The sequence below is a fragment of the Hippopotamus amphibius genome, unplaced genomic scaffold (assembly GCF_030028045.1).
Source record: "Hippopotamus amphibius kiboko isolate mHipAmp2 unplaced genomic scaffold, mHipAmp2.hap2 H_1, whole genome shotgun sequence".
NCBI classification, from domain to species: domain Eukaryota; kingdom Metazoa; phylum Chordata; class Mammalia; order Artiodactyla; family Hippopotamidae; genus Hippopotamus; species Hippopotamus amphibius.
In genome coordinates, this window is record NW_026648280.1 from 1,011,161 (window position 1) to 1,024,141 (window position 12,981).

The following is a 12,981-nucleotide window of genomic DNA, read 5'->3' on the forward strand; positions in this document are numbered from 1 at the left end:
CAACCACTGAAGCCTGCGTGCCTAGAGCCCATGTTCTGCAACAAGAGAAGCCACCACAATAAGAAGCCTGTGCACCACAACGAAGAGTAGCCCCTGCTCACCACAACTAGAGAAAGCCCGGGTGCAGCAACGAAGACCCGATGCAGCCAATAAATTAAATAAATAAATAAATAAATAAATAAAAACAAAAGCAAGCCTGCTCAAATCTCCATTATATAGACACCGCCAATACATTTGGGCGGGTTTCTGTTGAGGATAAATTCCCAGATGTGGAACTGAAGAGTGGATCAAAGAAATGAAATTTCATACAAAACTCCCTGGACTGGGAGTTTGGGGCTGGTAGATGCAAACTATTACATTTAGAATAGATAAACAACAAGGTCCTACTGTAAAGCCCAGGAAACTATATCCAATCTCCTAGGATAAACCATAATAGAAAAGAATATTTAAAAAAGAATGTACGTATGTGTATAACTAAGTCACTTTACTATATAGCAGAGACTGGCACAACATTGTAAATCAACCATATTTCAATTAAAAAATAAATTAAAAATAGAAAGTAAAACTTTTCGTTATAAAAAATTTGAATCATGCAGGAGCAAGAAGATTGCAGTGAACTCCTACCTATCCGCTCAATGCTTTGCTTTAACACCTGTGAACCTGTAGCCTTATATGTTTTAGACATGTATATGTGTCTGTTTCAGAGTTCATCGTTCAGGTCAAACATTGCAACATCTCACTCCTAAATACTTCAAAGAATAACAGCAGCCTGCTGTATGACCCCCAGTACCATTTTCCCACCTAAGAAATTAAGCTATGCCCTATAGGAATGAAAGAAATGAACACATGTAACATTCTGCTCCATCGCTTAGGAGAGGATATGTCTGGATGCTGGCTTTTTACTTAAAGTTTTTAGTTTGAGATGATTATAGAGTCACAAGCAGTTTTTTTTTTTTAATTTTTATCTCATATTGGAGTATAGTTGATTAACAATGTTGTGTTAGCTTCAGGTGCACAGCAAAGTGATTCAGTTATACATATGCATGTATCTATTCTTTTTCAAACTCTTTCCCCATTTAGCGTATTAGAGAGTATTGAGCAGAGTTTCCTGTGCTCTACCGTAGATCCTTATTGGTTATCCATTCTAAACATAGCAGTTATTTTCACAAACAGTTGTAAGAGCCCACGGACACTTTACCCAGATTTTCCCGATGGTGACGTCTTGTGAAACCGTAGTACAATATCACAGCCCGGGTACTGACACAGATACAGCCCAGCCCCAAGTTCACATTTCCCCACTTTCACGTGCTCTCTGGAGTGTGTGTATTTAGGTGTATGCCATTTTATCCTACACATAGGCTCTTATACCTACCGCCTCATGTGAAATGTGGGTCAGAGTTAATTTTTCTGCCTGTGGATGTCCAATTGCTTCCACACATTTTTCTGAAAAAGCACTGGATGGCTTTTGCACCTTGTCAGAAATCAGTTGGGATCCAGACAATGGGATATGGTTCAGCACGAAAAAGAAATGAGCTATCAAGCCATGAAAAGACATGGAAGAACCTTAAAAAATGTATATTACTTAGTGAGAGAAGCCAATCTGAAAAGGTTACATACTGTAGGATTCCCACTACCTGATATTCTGGAAAAGTCCAAACTCTGGGGACAGTAAACAGATCGGTGGTGGCCAGGGCTTGCGGGGAGGGAGGGATGGACAGGTGAAACTGTTCTGCATGACACTTAATGATGGATACAAGTTACTCTGAACTTGTCCAAGCCTGTATAATGTCCAGCACCAAGAATGAACCACAGTGTAACCCACGGACTTCAGGTGGTAATGACTTGTCACTATAGGTTCATTGATTGCAGCAAATGTAACCCTCTGGTGGGGGATGTGAGTAGTGGAGGGGGCTTTTGTGTACACAGGGACAGGGGGTGTAGGAAATCTTTATACCTTCTGCTCAATTTTTCTGTGAACCTAAAACCGCTATAAAAAAATAAAGTCGGACTTCCTAGGTGGCGAAGTGGTTAAGAATCCACCTGCCAGTGCAGGGGACACAGGTTCGATCCCTGCTCCAGGAAGATTCCACATGCCGTGGAGCAACTAATTCCGTGCGCTACAACTCTTGAGCCTGTGTGCCGTAACTACTGAAGCCCACACACCTAGAGCCTGTGCTCCACAACAAGAGAAGCCACCGCAATGCGCACCACAATGAAGAGTAGCCCCCACTCGCCACAACTAGAGAAAGCCCGTGTGCAGCATGGAAGAACCAACACAGCCAATAAATAAATAAATAAAATAATAAAGTCTATATTTGTGTGTGGCATGGTTTTCTAACCCAGTTTTCCCCTTATGTGTATTTCCTAAAGGGTATAAGCTTGAATGTCTGTCCCAGGGCTGACTCACAGTTATTACTCAATGACCTATTTTTTTTTTTTTTTTAGATTCTTTCTATCGACTGTTACCCTAAAGCTGTGATTCTCAAAGTGTGTTCCTTAGGCCAACTGCATCGATATCACCCTGGTAACCTGTTAGATATGCACGTTCTCTTGGCCTTACCCCAGACCTACTGATTCAGAAATTCCGGGGGGTGGGGCTCACCACTTTGACGTGCGTGAACAGGCCCCTCTAGGGGTTCTGATGCCCTCAGTTTGAGAACCTCCGGTCTAGACAATAGCCTTTCTCTACTGGGTTCTTCACGTGAGCCACAGAACTCTGAAAAAGGTGTTCCAATCACTATTCCTCAGTTTTCCCAAGGATGCTACTTGCCTAAAACCCATTCTAGGCGCAGGAGAAAAGTCCATTGGTTACATCCAGCGGAGAGAAAATCAGAGAGGAGAAGAAAGTAAAGGACAGTTTCATAGAAAAACAGATCGGATCTGTGGTTATCGAAGGTGGGGAGTGTGGAGGGGAATCAGATAAAGGTTCTCAGAAGGTATAAAGTCCCAGTTATGAGATAAATAGACACTAGGGACGTAGTGTGCACATGAGCAATACAGTTAACGCTGCTGTACATTACATGTGAAAGTTAAGAAAAGTAAATCCTAGGAATGCCCTGGCGATCCAGTGGTTAGAACTCCGAGCTTTCACTGCCGAGAACACGGGTTCCATCCCTGGTCAGGCAGCTAAGAGCTTGCAAGCCGTGCAGTGTGGCCAAAAAAAATTAATTAATTTAATTTTTAAAGAAAGAAATGTACCCAGAGAACACCATAATTCAAAAAGACACATGCACTCCAATGTTCATTGCAGCACTATTTACAATAGCCAGGACATGGAAGCAACCTAAATGTCCATCAACAGGTGAATGGATAAAGAGATGTGGTACATATATACAATGGAATATTACTCAGCTGTAAAAAGCAATGAAACTGGGACATTTGTAGAGACATGGATGGACCTAGAGACTGTCATACAGAGTGAAGTGAATCAGAAAGAGAAAAACAAATATCGTATATTAACACATATATGCGGAATATAGAAAAATGGTACAAATCAACCCGTTTGCAAGGCAGAAACAGAGACACAGATGTAGAGAACAAACATACGGACACCAAGTGGGGAAAGCGGGGAGGGTTGGGGGGGAATGAATTGGCAGATTGAGATACCAAATTGAACAGTCTAAATATATGCAGTTTATTGTATGTTAACTGTATCTCAATAAAAGTTCTTTAAAAAAAAAAAAAGAAACGTAAATGCTGAGTTCTCATCAAGGAAAAATATATCTTTTTCTTTTTCTTTTATTTTCCATCTAATGAGAGGATGGATTTCACTCAGCTTACTGTGATGATGACATCATGATGTTTGTGAGTCAGATGACGATGCTGTCCAGCTTAAAAGTGCACGGTGCTGGATGTCAGTTATATCTCAATGAAGCTGGAAGACAAAAATTAAATAAAAAGAAGGTAAAGGAAAGTCACGCGTGGCATAAATAGAGACGTGTTCCAGAGAGAAGACTCATTATGTGGTCCACAAAGAGATGGATTTTGAAATCCAGGGCATTGGACGTCCAGACACATATCTGATGTGGAATGCAGATGGAATTCAAAAAGGAGATCTGGGTTGGGGGTCGAGACATGGGGTCTTTAGGCTGGAGCGGAGCCGGGGAGCGGGTGACCTTGCTCGGTGAGAGTTAAAGGGAGAGGGAAGGGCCGAGCACTTGGGGCAAAGTTTGGAGGAACTCCGCGTGAAGGTCTTTCCTACCGAACGGGAAGGTGTGACACGACCAGGGAGCATTATGAACCCGGAGTCGTTCCCCAGTGGACTACAGTGGTGCTTCTCCAACCTCATGGGGCCCAGCCGTCACCTGGGAGACCGTGTGAAAATTCGGATTCTGACTCAGGGGGTGTTTTAGTCGGCTCAGGCTGCCGTAACAAAACAGACTGGGCGCTGGCACAACAGACTTAATTTCTCCCGGTTCTGCAGGCTGGAAGTCCAAGGCCGTTGTGCTAGCAGGCTTGGTTTCTGGTGAATACTCTCCCCTTGGCTTAAAGGTGGGCTCTTCTCGCTGTGTCCTCACATGGCCTTTCCTCTGTGCGTGCTTGGTGGGGGAGAGAGAGGGAGAGAGAGAGATCTCTGGTGTCTTCTTATAAGGCCATGATCCTTTTGGATTAGGGCCCCACCCTGACGACCTTATGTAAACTTAACTACCTCCTTCAACACGTAAATTGTGGAGGACACAACTCTGTCCATAACAGAAGGTCTGGGGCAGAGGCCCAAAACCCTGCATTTCTACAAAGCCCCCAGGAGATGCCCACGCTGCCGGTCTGTGGACCACAGCTGCGTAGAAAGGTCCGTAAGGTAAGCTAGTCAGGGTTAAGACCAGTCATTCTCGAAATGTTAGATGTGGACCACTTGAAGCATTCCCTGGGAACCTGTGAGAAATGCACATTCTCAGGCCCCGCCCACATGAAACGACATCGGAAACTCCAGGTGATTGTGATGCGTCCTGAAGCCACGCATCTCTCAACCCTGCCATTCACTTTCCACCTGAACTTCAGGGACATCAGATTCCCACGTCTTGATATTTTTCTCATGGGTGGCGTCCCCAGCCAACGAGAAGCTGAAAACGAGGATGCAGAGACCTGATTTCAGGTGACATTGATTCTGAACAAGGGACTTTGGCACACATCCCTGTTGGGGGTACCGTGGGTTCCAGCCCACCCTGAAGTCCTCCGTTTTTCCCCACTGGCGTATTTCGTGGTCAGGAGCTCTGCTGTGTTCTTCCCCTTTACCTGCAGCGGGTGAGAGAGACAGGCTCAGGCTGTTGTCATGGAAACCTCAGCCCCACGTTGGGGGTGGGAGGTTGAGGAAAGAGCTTCTGACACTGGAATTTTCCAAGCCCTGCAAAAACAAATACCTGCAGGTTCAAAACACAAACAAAAACCAAAAAAGCTTCTGGGGTCAGAGTCATGAATAAGTACATCCCACCTGGCCCCCCACCATAAATCCACCTGTACATGATAGAAAGTTCTCATCCCAGGGCAGACATCAGTTAGCATCAGATTCTAAGCAACTGCTCATTTAGTTCTCCAGGGTATTTTAACTCAGTGAGCGGATAACAAAGAAATGTGAAGGAGAAAGGAACGATGGTACTTTCAGATGATGGTAGACCAATGAAGAAGATTAAACCAAGCCATGACATAACAGTGACTGCCTCTGGGGTGTTGTACCAGTGCTGTCATGGGCGTGAGGTCTGTGGCAGCCTCCTGATGGTCTGTGGGGTGTTGTACCAGTGTTGTCATGGGTGTGAGGTCTGTGGCAGCCTCCTGATGGTCTGTGGGGAGTTATACCAGTGGTGCACAGGCGTGAGGTCATGCCATCCTCCTACAATTTTCTGCCCTTGTTCAACATCCTGTTCTGGAGACTGGCCCGTGTCGATCCAGGCACCGTAGCCGTAGTGTGCAGTCACTGTGCGAGTCCATCGTTATTCATTTATTCATTCTCCTCTTGGTGGGCGTTTGGGCCGCTCCCCATCCCAATTTTTAAACTTTTTCTTTGGGGTATCACAGTCGCTCTGAATATTGCCCAGTACCCGCTGCAAATCTGTATTGAATGAAGGAATGTTGCAAGGAATATTGTTGTATCGTTGCCTCACCCACATGGTGGAGAATTTCTCCAGGTCACGTAGGCAAAGGTGGAGCCACAGGGGAAGACACAAATTCTGTTTTTACATAGTGCCGAATTTCTCTCTAAGGAGGTACTTTCCTTGTTTTCTCTTGGCAGCTCCACAAGCAAGCACCTGCCTCATTTTTGCTCTTCGGAACATCCCCAGATCTGGCGCAAACCAGATCCTCAGCGTGTGTATCTCGGATACGGGTGAGTAAATGAATGGATTATTTTTCCTCAAATTGGCATCGAGGTGTCTAGACGTCTATTTTATCCTACCTTTTCATTGAACATGTTATCATGACATTAAATGTTCCTCAAGAAACAAGATCTCTTTTAGGGGGAAAGAGTTTATCCCGTTTCGATGATCACGTGTTGTATCAGGACTGCAGGTTAATACCTTTGTGTGTGCGTTGTACGCACTTGTTGCCAACTTCCTGCTGTCGCAGACAAAGAGGTGATAACCGATCTGTAGAACGTTTGTGAATGCTCGTGGACATTCGATTCCCAGAAATAGACTTGCTAGCTCAAAGCACACACACTTTTTAGACGATGATACCTATCACCAAACATGTGCAGCCACCAGCATTTGAGAATGTCCATTCCCGTACAATCTTTCTAACTTTGTTATTTTTTTTTTCAACTTTGTCATTTCAAAATATCACCTTCCCAAAACCCTTTTGATGTGGATGTCTGTTTTGGTGTTAAAAGTGTGAAGGCGTATCTTTTTTGTGTTTATTGTGCATGCAGATTTCCTCCTGTAAACAGTCGATTTACATTCTTTGCCCATGTTTCTATTTTGATGTTCAGCGTTTCCTCTGACTTGACCCTTCATGTATTAGTGAAATAAAGTCCTTGACTGTGATCTCTATTTCTGTATAATTGACCTGGGGTGGCCATTTCAGTCTTATTTATGGAGGAGGTTCCCCCCCATATGTACGTTTTTCAGTTCTCGTGGAGTCAAATTTGTAGTTTGTTTTTATTTTATGCTCGTTGACTTTTTGCCGTGTTTAGTAAATCCTCCTTCATCTTGTAGCTTCAAAAATATTCTTTTCTGTTTTCTTGTCATGACTATGAAGTGGAAGCCATGAGTCCTCTCTCCTGCCCCAAACACGGCTTTCCCCTAGTCAGGCAGAACTCCAGGGCCGAACAGTTCAGGGGAGTAGCCACTGGTCACTTATGGCTATTAAGCATTTTATTTTATTTCTTTTTGGCTGCACCGCACAGCATGCAGGATCTTAGTTCCCTGACCAGGGATTGAACCCTGGCCATGGCAGTGGAAGCGTTGAGTCTTAACTTACTGGACCGCCAGGGAAGTCCTTACTAAGCATTTTAAACGAGGCTGGACTGAACTGAAATGTGCCACACGGTGGGTTTCCGGACTTGGTATGAAAAAGAAAGGGACAAAAAATATCTCATTAACCATTTTCAGGTCCATTACATGTCGAAACGGTAGCATTTTTGATATATTGGGCTAAATGCCGTGTACTAGTGAAATCGATCCCACCTAGCTTTACACAGGGGATAGAAAACAAAGATGGTGAATGGCAATGGCTAATAGAAAACAAAGTTTCCAGGCGGCTCAAATCGCAATCCTGAAGCATCGCTCTAGGGTCCTTCAAGACGGTGTCTGTTGCCGCAGGAAGGATTTGGGCCCAACCTAAATAAATAGAAAAGAGGTTTCAATGGCAGAAGCCTTTCTAACTGGAGATGCTCGGTCCCTGAGACGTCGCTCGCATGTCAACATCTGGCCCAGTTGCCAGATAAAACCTCAGTGCAACAACGCGCCGTGGAGCTTTGCCCTGATGAACGAGCTCAATGCCGGACTGGAATCCAAGCAACATATATGTTGCCGTCCCGCTCAGGAAGGGACTGGCTTTCTCGGAAAGCGCAGAACCCAGCCAGTGTTCTGAAGACCTCTAGTTCCAAACCATAAAAGTATGAAATACTAGCCATCTGTTTTGCAGACTGTGTCCTGATTTGCATCGTTCCTTGATTTCCTTCCCCCTCCCCCTCCCCCCGCCCCCGTCTTTACTTTCTGGGGGTGAATATCTTGCCCTGGCATTTCTGGGTTCCCGTCGTGAGGGTATGTCAGGGGTCCTGGTGTGCAGAGAATGGTTGACTGTGGATGTTTTACCTTGTGGAGCAAAATGCCAGCCCACCCTCAACCGAATACACCTCTGTTACGCGTTCAGAGCAAAACGAAGTATGCACGAATTCCCTTTTTTATGTTTTCATAACAGCTTTATTGAGATGTCCTTCACATCTACAAGCTCTACAAGTCACCCATTCAGAGAGTACTATTCCGATGGTTTCTGGAATATGCACAGAGTCGTACAACCAGCACTACTGTGAATTTTAGGATGTTCTCTCCAAAAAGAAGTCCTCGGCCCCCGGGGGCGGGGGAGGTCACTCTCTGTTTCCGCCCCACTGCCCCCAGCCCTGGGCTACACGCGGATCTACTTTCTGTCTCTGCAGATTTCCCGTTCTCAGTCACACACGACATGACTTTTTGTGTGTAGCGTCTTTCACTCCGCTTAATATTTTTTTCGTTCCTTCGTGTTGCAACACGTATCAGCACTGAATTCCTCCTCACGGATAAATAGGATAGACCACATTTGATCTGCTAATAAGCCGATAGACATTTCTGTTGTTTCCGCTTTTTGGCTATTATAGGTAATGCTGCTATGAACATTTAGGGACACGTTTTTGTAGGGAGGGGGTTGTTTTCATTTCTCTTATGTATATACCTAGGAGTAGAATACCTGGGTCATGCGGTAATTTAGCCTTAACTTTTCAAGAAGCTGCCACTGTTATGCAAAGCAGCTGCACCATTTTACATCTCCCCACCCCGCCCCCAGCATTTACAAGGGCTCTAATTTCTCCACATCCTCACCAATGCTTGTTTAAATGTCTTTTTTTTAAGATTTATTTTATTTTTTTTTTGCATCATATTGTAAATCTTATATTTCTCTCACTCACAAAGTTGTATGAGATGCTTACTAGTTCTAGTAGGATGACGACTCACAGGGAGTATAACATGGAAAAGTGCAGGACTAAAGAACTACATCTATCTGAAAACAAAAGCACACATTTCTTAGGATTTAAAAACATTGCACATAATAACGTTGCACAGAAATTACTGGCTGTTTTTATAAACAGAATGAGGTATCAGTCAATCCCTAAAGACAGGTGCAAAGAAGAAAAACCACACACACACTCAAAATACATAAATCCATACGAAGACCTAAAGGGCCAACAACTAAGAAAGAAATGTGAAAAGATGTGTAAAATAGCTATGATTTCAACACCACAAAATCATTAGCTGGGGACCAAACGCGTAACCAGCTCTTGGCGATATTTCACAAGTTTTCAACTTTCTTTTAGTCTAAATGACTGTTAGCAACACAATCACGTCCTTTCCTTCAACTCTCCTCCATGGTTCTGTGGTAAAGACTAAATCGCACCTTTCTGAAGCGTTCAGTGGAAATGAACCAAGATACTGCTTGCTCTCCTTTGCTGATCGACTCCATTATACAGTTTCGCATATATTTCGCAATGCCAAGTCAGAGATGCTGCAGAGCACGCAATGTAAATTAGCAAAGGTTTCACTCCAGAAAACCACTCAAGTTCACACAATTTAAATCCACAGGACCTTTTAAAGTGTAACCTTTAAATATTTATCAGGCAAATTCATTCTTTCCCAGGTAATAAAATGGGTCATGTTAGTAAGCCCAAGGGCAGGTAGAGGAAAAAAAAAAGACCAGGCAGAATTATAATATCTTTTTTTAAAGAAACTGGCCTAATCAGGGAAATTAATAATTAGCTATTTCTCTACTAACTGAATGTTGAATTTGTCAAAAACAATTTAAATATATTTACTAGCTATATCAAGTTCAGTGAAATCATGCACTTCTCAAATAGTTCACAAAAAGTTGGTTCTGCATCAAAGATATTGAAGAAGAGTCAACGAGTTAGGTTTAATGAGGACAGAAAAAGAATGAACTACTGTCCTGAACCGTCAGTGTATTTAGTAACCATATTTCCTCTTCGTTGAGGAACGGTCCTGCAGTGCTTGCTATACCCATGGAATCTATTTTCAGTCTGTACCGTATGTCGATTGGTGGTGGTGTCAAAACCACTAAAAGAAAACATTTTCTCCATATCTTCAAACATGTCATCAGACAACCCACCTCCCAAAGAAAACTCCTGGAAATGGTGCCTTTGTCTACTGGAAGCATCCTGGCATGTGTGGAAGTGATTTTCAAAATGCTTCTTGGACCGAGTGTTTTGGTTTTGATCAAAAAAACTAAAGTCTTTAAATAAGTCATCAAAATTGAAGTGAAATGGCTGCTCAAAAGGACTTCCGCTAGCCCTTCGTCCTTTACCGTTAGTAAAAGCACTGTGTCCAAGTGTATCATATTCTCTTCGCCTGTTAGCATCTGAGAGTGTTTCACATGCTTCTGCAATCTCTCTGAATTTTGCTTCAGCATCAGGGCTCTTATCTTTACCAGGATGGTTCTTCATGGCCAGCTTGTGAAAGGCCTTCTTGATTTGACACTCTGATGCTGACTTGGCACACCTAAGATATCATAGTGACTTTTTAAGGCCAAAATTAATTTGGTTATCATTAAAATGCAGATTGCAAAGATGAAAACAGACTGGGGAGTGGCCATTTCTAATATCCTCACACTCCTCCCGCCACATTTATTTACTTATTTTTGGTTGTGTTGGGTCTTTGTTGCTGTGCACGGGCTTTCTCTAGTTGTGGAGAGCAGGGGCTACTCTTTGTTGTGGTGCACGGGCTTTTCAGTGCAGTGGCTTCTCTTGTTGCAGAGCATGGGCTCTAGGTGCGTGGACTTCGGTAGTTGTGGCGCACAGGCTTAGTTGCTCTACGGCATGTGGGATCTTCCCGGACTAGGGATTGAACCCGTGTCCCCTGCATTGGCAAGCGGATTCTTAACTACTGCTCCACCAGGGAAGCCCTAAATCTGGCTTTCTGATTGTAGCCATCCCAGTAGGTGTGAAGCGGTAACTCACTGTGGCTGTGATTTGAATTTCCCCGATGGCTAATGATGTAGAACATCGTTTCATGTGCTTATTGGCCATTTGTATATCTTCTTGGCAGAAATGTCCATTGAGAACCTTTGCCTATCAGTCACCCTACCCCCATCCAGTTTTGGAACCAAGCGGTCTATCCATGACAGGTTAAAATTGTAATTTCTGTGGCTGCAGTGTAATCAGGGAAGACAGAACGGGTACGGACTGATTTAGGCAGTGACTAGAGAAATTGTTTAGAGACAGCCTTGACCGGCTCTGTTGATGGGTGAGTTCTGTCGTACAAGACGAGGTCAGTTTTGAACTTTGTTGAGGATGAACCCCCCAAACCAGTCCAGCTCGGAAAGTCTCCCAGTGAAGGCTGCAGTGTTGAAAAATCCTCCTCAGGGAAGGAGGCGGGAGGAGGAGGAAAAGGGGGCAGGGAGATGCCAGGGGAGCCAGTCAGGCCACTCCCATACCTGGAAATAAAGGGGCTCCCCTAGTGGTGAAGCGGTTAAGAATCCACCTGCCAATGCAAGGGACATGGGTTTGAGCCCTGGTCCGGGAAGATCCCGCATGCTGCGGAGCAACTAAGCCTGTGTGCTGCAAGTACTGAGCCTGTGGTCTAGAGCCACAACGACTGAGCCCACGTGCTACAACTACTGAAGCCTGCACGCCTAGAGCCCGTGCTCCACAACAAGGGAAGCCACTGCACTGAGAAGCCTGCACATGGCAACGAAGAGTAGCCCCTGCCTGCCACAACTAGACAGAGCAATGATGTACTTTTATGAATTTATTTATAAATGGTATACACAGAAAAATGTTATGTGCAAAATAAAACATAAAATTTCCAGAGTATAAAATAAAATAAAAATGGAGGTCCTGGGAGTTCTCAGTCAGTCCAGTGGTTAGGACTTGGCCCTTTCACTGCTGTGGCCCAGGTTCAATCCCTGGTTGATCCCACAAGGCTCTTGGCACAGCCAAAAAAAAAAAAAAAGGTGGGAGTGGAGATCCAATAATTTATTTCTGCACATGACCACGTTTGAGACCACTGATCTAAGCGCCGCACCAAGGAGCGAGCCCAGGGTGACAGCAGAGTTTTAGGAGAGGATGGGAGGATTGGGGAATTATTTGAGGTGAGTGGAATGACTGAAGATACATTTAAGAGGGTGATTGGATCTGATGTGCCGATGGACATGGTTTCTCATTTCTCGCACGATCCACTGTGAATGTCCCGAGGTGGAAATGTCAAACGTCATCTGATGTGGAACTTACCTGCCGCTCCAGAGGGAGGCCTGGGCTGGGAATTGTGGAGAAATGAATCGTTAGATGTAACCGTGCTGGAGGAGGAGATGGCAGTGAGGAGAAACCACCAATGCAAGAGCCAGCACAGAGTCCTGAAAACTCAGCCTCAGATGCACATCTCAGTCTCGAGCCTTCCTTGAGAGTCTGGGATCCACCCAGGATCTTTTCAGGACCTCCCGTTTCTGCAGAAGTAAGACACCATTAGTTCCTGGTGAGGCGAGAATTCTTACTCAGACAAAGAGCAGTGGCCCACACACGCTATGGCCACCTCCTCTCTAAAGAACTCATCCAATGAGTGTAAGGCTCTTTCATCAATGATAGATGACGACTTAGAAGTTATTGATAAATTTATGTATTTTTCCTTCGGAAACACGTGAGGGACTTATTGACAGGAGAGTATGTTATTTTCCCAGGTGTATTTTTCATTTTGAAGATTTTAAGTTTTCATTTGTAAAAATTTCATTGTAAATTATATGTGGGTCTCTCATTTGTGTTAAGCTTTGTGTATTTTGTGAAATCGCATTTAAATACTC

General features: G+C 44.2%; 1 pseudogene; it reads right to left on the reverse strand.

The window, feature by feature from the left end:
• Positions 1-10,111: 10,111 nt before the first annotated feature.
• LOC130843019 (dnaJ homolog subfamily B member 9-like) lies at positions 10,112-10,782 on the reverse strand (annotated as a pseudogene).
• Between the last annotated feature and the right edge of the window lie 2,199 nt (positions 10,783-12,981).